Here is an 8922-nt window from a genome sequence, read left to right on the forward strand (position 1 = left end):
CCTGGAAAGGCATAAGAAAAGTAAATTAATGCATAAGCCAACTGGCATTTGTCTGATCATATTTTCAGGAAAGCTCAAAGTGACATCAAACTAGAGATAATGGGAACCATGAGTCGTCTGCAGAGCCTTTGCATGTAGCAGGGACAAAAGCAAAAGCCCCGCGCTGACTTCAGGACACATGGGCTCCACTGCACCCAAAGCCAAAGCTGGCTGAATGACCTTGGCTGAGTCAACCCTCACAAGCCTTTAGTTCTTTTCTCTACAAAATGAACTAGACAACCTCAAAGGTTTTTCTGAGGCTGTGATTCTATTATCGTTGGCTTAGAGGGAATTGAGTCAATGGAGGGACTCAGGAGCTGAGAGCCGATCAAGGCAACAGAAGCTGAAATCTCATCCAAAGCACAAAGTTCTTCCCACCCTGGATAAGTTATCACAGAATCAATCTCATTCAGTGGACACCAGCAAAAAAAGCCAAGGGACCATCAAGATATCGCTCCTTCCTTTTTATTCCTGCCATTCAACCTACCATTAATAACTCTCCCCCTCTCTCCACTGCCTCCACTTTCTACACCACCTCCTTCCTTCCTTCTTATGTACAGGAAGACCTGGCTTCTGTTGGAGGAGGAGAGAAAGCCAGGCCACAGAGGAATTCCTGGAAAGCAAGCAGACTCCATCCTTCTACCAGCTTATGATTTTTTTTTTCCATGTGTGTACAACCACTCTGTCAAGCTGACTTCTGCAGAGAAGAGAAAGAGAAGGGACCAAAAAAAAAAAAAAAATAGACAGTAAGAATTCCAATGTGCTGTAGTGGGAGAAGTTGGATTTTTTATTATTATTATTATTAATCTGAAATAGAGTCTGTTGGAATAGGAACATTCTAGAGGAGCCACATTCTCAACTATTTTTCAAACTCTGAATTTTTATCAAGATCAAACCACAGAAGATGTTTTCCTATCTCCTAATCATTTATAATTAATTTGTCCTAAGCATTATTTCTTTTTTGGAGGAAGGTGTCAAACTAAAAATATTTATAGACATTTGAAATTTTAAATGACCATGGAATTATCCACAGAGATGTAATGTTTGATTGCAAGCCATTCCTCCACAGAAGCTCACAGCCACAACCTTTTAATTAAGGGAAAAGAGTCTTATTCACTCAATATCCTGAATTTCTTCATATGATTTGTTAATTTATTTACAAACATTACCTGTGACCATGTGTTCAACTCTTCTTGGGAAGGCTGCATGGCTGTCATCTGTTTAGTGTCTCCCTAAAAACCACTGCTTTGATGAAATAGGACATTCTGCATTTATGAGCATCAAAAAGGACTTCAGCATGGACTTACAATTAGACTTGCCAGCTGTATGCTTCAGGCAATGGCAACTCATGGCCTGTCTCACTGTCCCCTGACTCCAACTGTCCTTGCCTAATCCAGACAAAGAACCTCAATGTTTAAAGCAATCCTGTTCCTTCTCTCTCTGTCTCTCTTTTAATGTTTGAAAAGCAAATCCCACTGTCATCCAGATCAGCCAATATTTCTAAATGGAATCTAGCATTAAACCCAGTAATGAAGGAATATTTGAGATAAAGAATGTGCCGAGAAGTTGTAGTTACAAGAAATACAGAGTTTAGATCAGAAAATATATAGCATCAGCAATCTGGCGATCATGTCCCCACATAAGCACTGTATGTCACACACCAGGCCAGCCAGGGACACATTACCTCATCTAATCTAAGACTTAGTATATATGCCCATTTCACAGATAAGGAAGCTTCACAGAAATGAACATATAACTAATGTAGCCCATGGACATGTAACTACTAAGAACCTAAGTCACGATTAGAAATCAGATACAAGATCACAACTTCAGTAGATTATACACAATGGAACATTTTTTAGCCATAAAGAGGAATGAAATTCTGTCAACTACAGCAAAATGGAAGGAACTAGAAGACATTATGTTGAGTGATATAAGGCACAAAAAGACAAGGACCACACAGTCCCTTTGACATGTAGACCCTAAACAAAGTCAACCTGAATGTATAATAGTGAGTAATAGAGTTTGGAGAGGATGGGGTGGAGAGGGGACAAAGGGAGCTGGATTTGACCAGTGCTTGCTGCATGCATGTGTTAAAATATGGATCCCCATTATTATGCACAAGTAAAATATATTCATCAAAAATAAATTAAAATATTGTTTTAAAAGATCAGAACTTACTTAACGACTGTGAAAATTAGAAAATTGTGTTCAAGGGCACATGGTTAGGTAAATAGTTACCCTGCTTAATGACAGAGCATGTTCTGAGAAATGCACGATTAGGCAATTTCATCATTGCATAAACATCAGAGAATGTACTTACACATACCTAGATGGCATAGCCAACTGCACACCTGGGCTGCATGACACATGAACATACGATAGAACATTACTCCCATGGTCGTGAGATTAAAATCATGCGACCAAGATGCAGTAAATGAGATGTATGAGGCTGCCGTCAGTGTACTATAACATATTTTACAGCATACTTTTTTAATAAGTAGGAGTATATGCTAAAATAATGATTAAAAATAGTATAAAAATGTATAAACCAGTAACAGAATGTTTCATTATCAAGTGTTATGTATTGTACAAAATCCTATGTGCTATACTTTTATACCACTGGCAACACAGTAGATATGTTTACACCAGCATCACCACAAACATGGGTAATGTGCAGAGCAACCGCACTATGATAACTATGTTGTCACTCGGTAACAGAAAATTTTCAACTCCATTACAATCTTAAGGGACCACCATCATATGTGTAACCTACACTTGGCCACAGCAACATTATGTAGCACCTGACTAGTACAAAGTGTCCCTTGGATAGACCCAGTTCCAGCTCAGGGTGTATGACTTGGGGAGTGGTACACTGACAAGCTTTCAGCCCCTGCCTGCCCTCTGCACAGTGGCTTTGTGAGGGGCGTGGCCTGTACCATTCTTTTAAGGCCATCCTTCATGGCAGGTTACATACATCTAATCTCCGAATAAGGGTGAATTTCAGTTAGCTCCAGCTGTCATAACACAATTCCACAGATTGGGTGGCTTAAAGAACAGAAATGTATTTCTCACAGTTCTAGAGGTGGGAAAGTCCAAGATCAGAGCACCAGCATGCTCAATCCTGGGGAGGGCCCTCTCTTGAGCTTGTGGACAGCTTTCTTCTCATTGTAAAGAGAGCTTCTCATATGGTAAAGAGAGCTCTGGTCTTCCTCATCCTGTAAGGGCACTAATCCCCTGACGGGGTCCCTGCTTCATGACTTCATCAAATCCTAATTACCTCCAAATGCCTTTATGTTGGGGGTTAGTGTTTCAATGTAGGAACTTTGAGATAGATACAAACATTCAGTCCACAATAGCCATAGTGCCCAGATATTTGATCAGATACTATTTTGGATGTTTCTGTGAAATTGTTTGTTGTTGTTGTTGTTAATGTGAATAACATTTAAGTCACTGGACTTTCAGTAAAGCAGATTACCTTACAAATGTGTGTGTGTGTGTGTGTGTGTGTGTGTTGTGGGTGTGGAATGCAGAAGCTTATCCAGTGAGTCAAGGCCTACACGGAACAAAGACTTATCTCCCATAAGCAAGAAGGAATTCTGTCAGCGGACTATCTTTGGACCCAATTGCAACTCTTTCTTGGGTCTCCAGCCTGTCTGTCCATCTTAGATTTTTGTTACCAAAATCACATGAACCAATTCCTTAAAAATCTCTTTCTTTGTGAATATAGATATAGATACAGGCATAGGTATAGATGGTATAGCAGCATCGTTTCTCTGGTGATTCCTGAATAATACACCCAAAATCTAGGCTTGTCTCACAACTCCCAAGTTTGTCTTGATATCCATGTGACAAGATGGAAGATGATCAGCATGCAAATAAGAGCACTCTAGGTGGGTTGGAACACTACCGAAAGGTTGCACATTAATACAACTATGTCACTGTAGAAGGCAGTCTTTATGACAGGCTGTAGGTCTCCACCTTTGGTTCTGTCCTAGTCAACACTTTGTCAGTGGTTTATGATGTAGGATCATGCAAATTCAATTTGGGGATGAAATGAAGCCAGGAGGGATAACTAACCTAACAGATGACAGGATCAAGATTTTGACAGGTTGAGTTACTATACTGAAATTTTCAAGAATAGTGATAAAACCCTATAGGTTTGTTTGTTTGTTTGTTTAGACCAGTAGTTGTAGCACAGCCATAGGTTTAAATTTAGAAAGGTATATTTTCAATCGTACAGTTGAATTCTGTTCTTTTCAAATTCGAAATGAGTCAACAATATCATGTAACTCCCTCTAAATGTTTTCAGTATTGAAATTAAAAGATAAAAATATTAATGAATCTTGGACATCATTCCTCTGTGATCTGTATAGGTCTGAAAACATCAGGAATAATACAACCAATTGTAAAAAGGGATCACATTCCCAAATGGATGTGTCTCAAGGAGGCCCTGAAGGGAAGACCCTGGGTATCAGTTAAAATGACTCAGTAAGAGAACAGAGGATAATCAGTAGGAGGAACTGAAGATTGATATAACAAAGGAAAAAATATCCAAAGGAAGAGAGAGGGATCTTCATGAACCGGGAAGAAGAATCAGTTTTATTTTGGTGCCCTTCTGAACAGCAGAACCAAGATGCAAATGTAAAAATTTAGGATCAATAAAAGGATAGGCTTTCTAAAAACTGGAAACTCTGGCCAGGTGTGGTGGTGCAATCCTGTAATCCCAGCAGCTCAGGAGGCTGAGGCAGGAGGATCACAGGTTCAAAGCCAGCCTTAGCAAAAGCGAGGCACTAACCAACTCAGTGAGACCCTATCTCTAAATAAAACAGATAAAAGGGCTGGGAATGTGGCTCAGTGATTGAGTGCCCCTGAGTTTAATCCCTGGTACCAACCCCCCACCAAAAGAAAAAAATCTAGGAAACTCTGCGAAAAGAGGTAGCCTCAGCTGAAAGTGTCCAACTCAAGCTATGGTGTCTCTTTATCCATTATCTTTCTTAAATGGACAGTCCATGTCAGTAACATCCTTATACACCCTCTATCTTATAAAACCACTGAACAGAATAGAAAATAAGTTGGCATGACCTGATCTCAGTGAGCCATTGCTAATGCTTAGGAATCACCCATTTTTTTGGTAAGTATTTGCAATTTAGTTAATAAGTTTCCTAGATACCGATATCAATTATACCAATTACTAATTTGGAATTAAATAATCGTATTTATAAGTGCTATTTTTCGATCATCACAAGCATGAATAACTACCACTACTATTTTTCTTATCATTTCTAATAATGTCTCTGTCACTATCATGTTTTAAGTACTTAATCTCATTTAAACTTTCCTTCAACAACTACCTGAAGCTCAGAGACCTTGGGACTCTAGAAGCTAGTTTGCAAGCAGTGAAGCTAATATTCAAACCCAAATCCATGTGATTTCAAAGTTCCTGCTCTGAACTGCTGGACTCTGCAAGCAGTCTCCACAGGCGCCACATGTGTCCTATTCTCTGTTGTGCTTTCTTTCTTTCTTTTTTTTTTTTTAATTTATAACTTTTATTAAAATGATCCCTTCCAGGTTCTAAACAGGTTTTCTTTTTCTTTTAAATCACAGGTAAATGATTTTTTTTTCTAGTAGCTTGAGAAATAATGTGTTTTCTGTTGTTCAATCTAGTAATGAAGCAAATTCCAGTGATAGAATTCCCGGCGCTAAACCATCCTCAGAGTTTCAACAGACACGAGTATGGCAGTATGTAAAAAAGTGGATGTGTAACCGATGTGAATCTGCAATATGTATACGGGGTAAAAATTGGAGTTCATGATCTGTTTGAATCAAATGTATGAAATATGATATGTCATGAGCTTTGTAATGTTTTGTTGTGCTTTCTTTATCGTGTCACCTGCAGGGCCTTTCTGCCTCTTCTGTGTGTACCCTAGAAGATCTGGCTCATCTTTGCTCACTCTGACTGGCTCTGCCCAAGACAACCTTTTGTCTCTATATAAAATGGTTTGGTTACAAGTAAAAGAAACTCATATGGAATGAATTTATTCAAAAAAGTGAATTTATTAGCTCATAAGATGTTTAAATAGCAGAAAAGAAAAGGGTAGATCTACTCTTGGATAACAAAGGAACAAGGGACCAGACCTGCAAGCCTCTGCTCTCCTTGTCTGTCATCCTGCCCTGCCTGCCTGTCAGCTTCCTTCTCCAGTCTGACCTTTCCCACTAGGCAGGAGCAAAGGCCCCTGGCAGATTATAGTCTTAGTTTTAATTTCAGAACATAGCTTTTTTGAAAACTCTCTGTATTAAGATATATATATTTTTACAATAAACATACCCATTTAAATCATACCTTTCAATGGGTATTAATGAATTTGTACACCCACACATAATCAAAATTGCAACCCTAATATAGAATATTTTTATCACCCCAAATGAAGTTTGTAACAACCATGGGAAATATTCTGGTCAGATTTGAGCCAGTACCTCCTCTGTAAATCAGCTCTCAGGAGGACAAGAATCAAGGTGAACTAAAAATCAAAAGGTCAGAATGGCCAATTACTGTGGTGCATGACTATAATTGTAATCCCATATACTTGGTAGGCTGAGGCACGAGGATCTCAAATTTTAAGCTACCCTCAGTAACTTAGTAAGACTCTGTTTCAAAATTAAAAAATAAAAAGGACTGGGAATGTGGCTTAGTAGTAAATCACCTCAAGGTTCAATCCCCAGTTCAATAACTAAAAAAAGATAGGAGTGGAGGAAGGGCAGATAGGCATAGTTTACAGCTCAGACATGGCTTCTGGAGGAATCATTTTGAATTTGGGGGAAGAGAACAGCACTCTATATCAATCTTGGTCCTATCAGAAGATCAAAACTGCATGGTAATTTTAACAGTAAATTTTTTAACACAGAAAAGCATTAGCTATAGGAGGACATTGTAGTAACAAGGAATTGGCAATAAGAAGTAGAGAAACTAAAGAGCATCAAAACAGCAGCTCTAAGGAATGGCCACTATTCCTAGGACTGAGATCTAGATCCTGGCAAAGGCAGGACCATGGCTCACCAAATGGGCAGTGTGAGATGCTGGTGAAACTTGCTGGAAATTCTTTCTCTGGAAATTTTCAGAGAGCTATTGTCTAGGGTCCCAGGGAAAGCTATTCACCATGAGGTATCTCATGGAAGCAATCTAATACAACATTGCCCGAGGCAGGAGCCAGAGGAGGCTGCTGGCCCACGGACATGGGGATATGCTGTGCACTGAAAGAGTTGGAAACAGGAGAAGCCATGAGTACTAGGGAAGCAGGCACTGGAGAAGCCATTGAGGAAGGCTGCCAAGCTAGCACTTCAAAAACCAGGAAGCAAAACCCTTTCCTGCTACAATGGCAAAGCTCAACATCACACCAGCTGGTGAAGCAAAAATATCTTAAGGTCCCAGATCTATTTTCACAGATCAGGCAAAAAGAGGAAAAAAAATGCATTTGAGAAGAAATATGTCAATAATCAGCATGCACTTTAATTTGTTTTTATTAACCATCCTCTAGATTTTGTAGTTCACACTATCCAGTCGAATATTGATTACATGCCTTCCCAGTTATCACATAAATATATATTTGCGTGCATACATATGGACTGGTCTTGCCAACTGAATAGGAACTTCCAAAAAAAAAAAGAAACACTCTGTAAGTTACCATACGTTCCCTTTCTCCCCTCTCCATAGGAATTCCTACAGCGCTAGGCTCAGAGCAGTTTTTTAATGACAGAGATTCCAAAACAACCCCAGACCTCTACACCAGTGCTTCAAAAAGGAAGCCTCAGGCCAAAGCCACAGACAAGTCTGCTCATCTAAAACTTTTTATCTGCACCATGTTTTCTTTTCCTAATTTTTTGAAATGTTGAATTACTGGCCAATGTGCAAAATTGGAAATTTCACAAAGAAATGAAGAGTTCTGGAAAATTTGGAAAGAGATGACACAGTAGGTCTCCAAACACTGGCTGGCGTTGGGCATCAGCCGTCTTTTTAATTCACACACTCTTTATTTTGCCACAGACCCATAAGAACTGTTCATTTTGTCACAGTCCCATATGGACTGTTCATTTGCATCTTAAAGGTATTAGAGTTCTTTACCTCTGCTCTGTAGTCAGAGATGATTCAATTCTTTTGCCAGGTGAGGAACGTGGAAAACAAACACTACGTAGACATAAGTATTTTGCAAATACTAACCATTTTCAGTCTTCTTTGCAGAATTATTGTCTTTAAATTGGGAGGTCCTATTGAGTCGAGAAGAAAATTAACATAGCTTATATGAACCAAAGATCATTGGCAGGGGCTTGGAAGAAAAAGTAGACAGAATCTAACCCAAGAATCATCACTACTATTATCTAATCAGGAATCTGGAGGGATCCCAAAGCCTTCCGGATCTTTGGCTTCCTGATCTGTAAACAAAAAGACTGGCTCAGATACTGTGGGGTTCTAACAGGTTGTCAGAAGCAGGAGCTCTATCCATCAAAAGAAAAATTGAGGACCTTGTGCCTGATACAGGGTGCTGCATGAAACAAGAACTTTAAGTATTTCCTTGATTTTAAACTTCTCAATCTTACTGGAGTGAGATGGTATCTTAGGGTGGTTTTGATTTGCATTTCTCTGACTGCTAGAAATGGTGAGCATTTTTTCATGTTCTTGTTGATTGACTGTATGTCCTCCTCTGAGAAGTGTCTGTTCAGGTCCTTGGCCCATTTGTTGATTGGGTTGTTTGTTATCTTATTGTCTAATTTTTTGAGTTATTTGTGGGGAAAAGGGTACACTTGTACATTGCTGGTGGGACTGCAAATTGGTGCAGCCAATTTGGAAAGCAGTATGGAGATTTCTTGGAAAGCTGGGAATGGAGCCAC

The 8922-nt window shown here is 39.3% G+C and overlaps 1 long non-coding RNA gene across 2 annotated transcripts in view; it reads left to right on the top strand.

Annotated features, from left to right (window-relative positions):
* The first annotated feature begins 5473 nt into the window (after positions 1-5473).
* The window catches only part of LOC125616937, a 7676-nt gene continuing 4227 nt past the window's right edge, over positions 5474-8922 (top strand). Inside the window, exons 1-2 of one of the 2 annotated variants that reach the window (XR_007347731.1) lie at positions 5474-5621; positions 5707-5834. This is a non-coding gene — a long non-coding RNA (uncharacterized LOC125616937). Of the gene's footprint in view, positions 5647-5706; positions 5835-8922 lie in introns of both variants that reach the window. The other variant, XR_007347732.1, reaches the window with a different exon arrangement.

The sequence above is a fragment of the Marmota marmota genome, unplaced genomic scaffold (assembly GCF_001458135.2).
Source record: "Marmota marmota marmota unplaced genomic scaffold, marMar, whole genome shotgun sequence".
Taxonomy (NCBI): domain Eukaryota; kingdom Metazoa; phylum Chordata; class Mammalia; order Rodentia; family Sciuridae; genus Marmota; species Marmota marmota.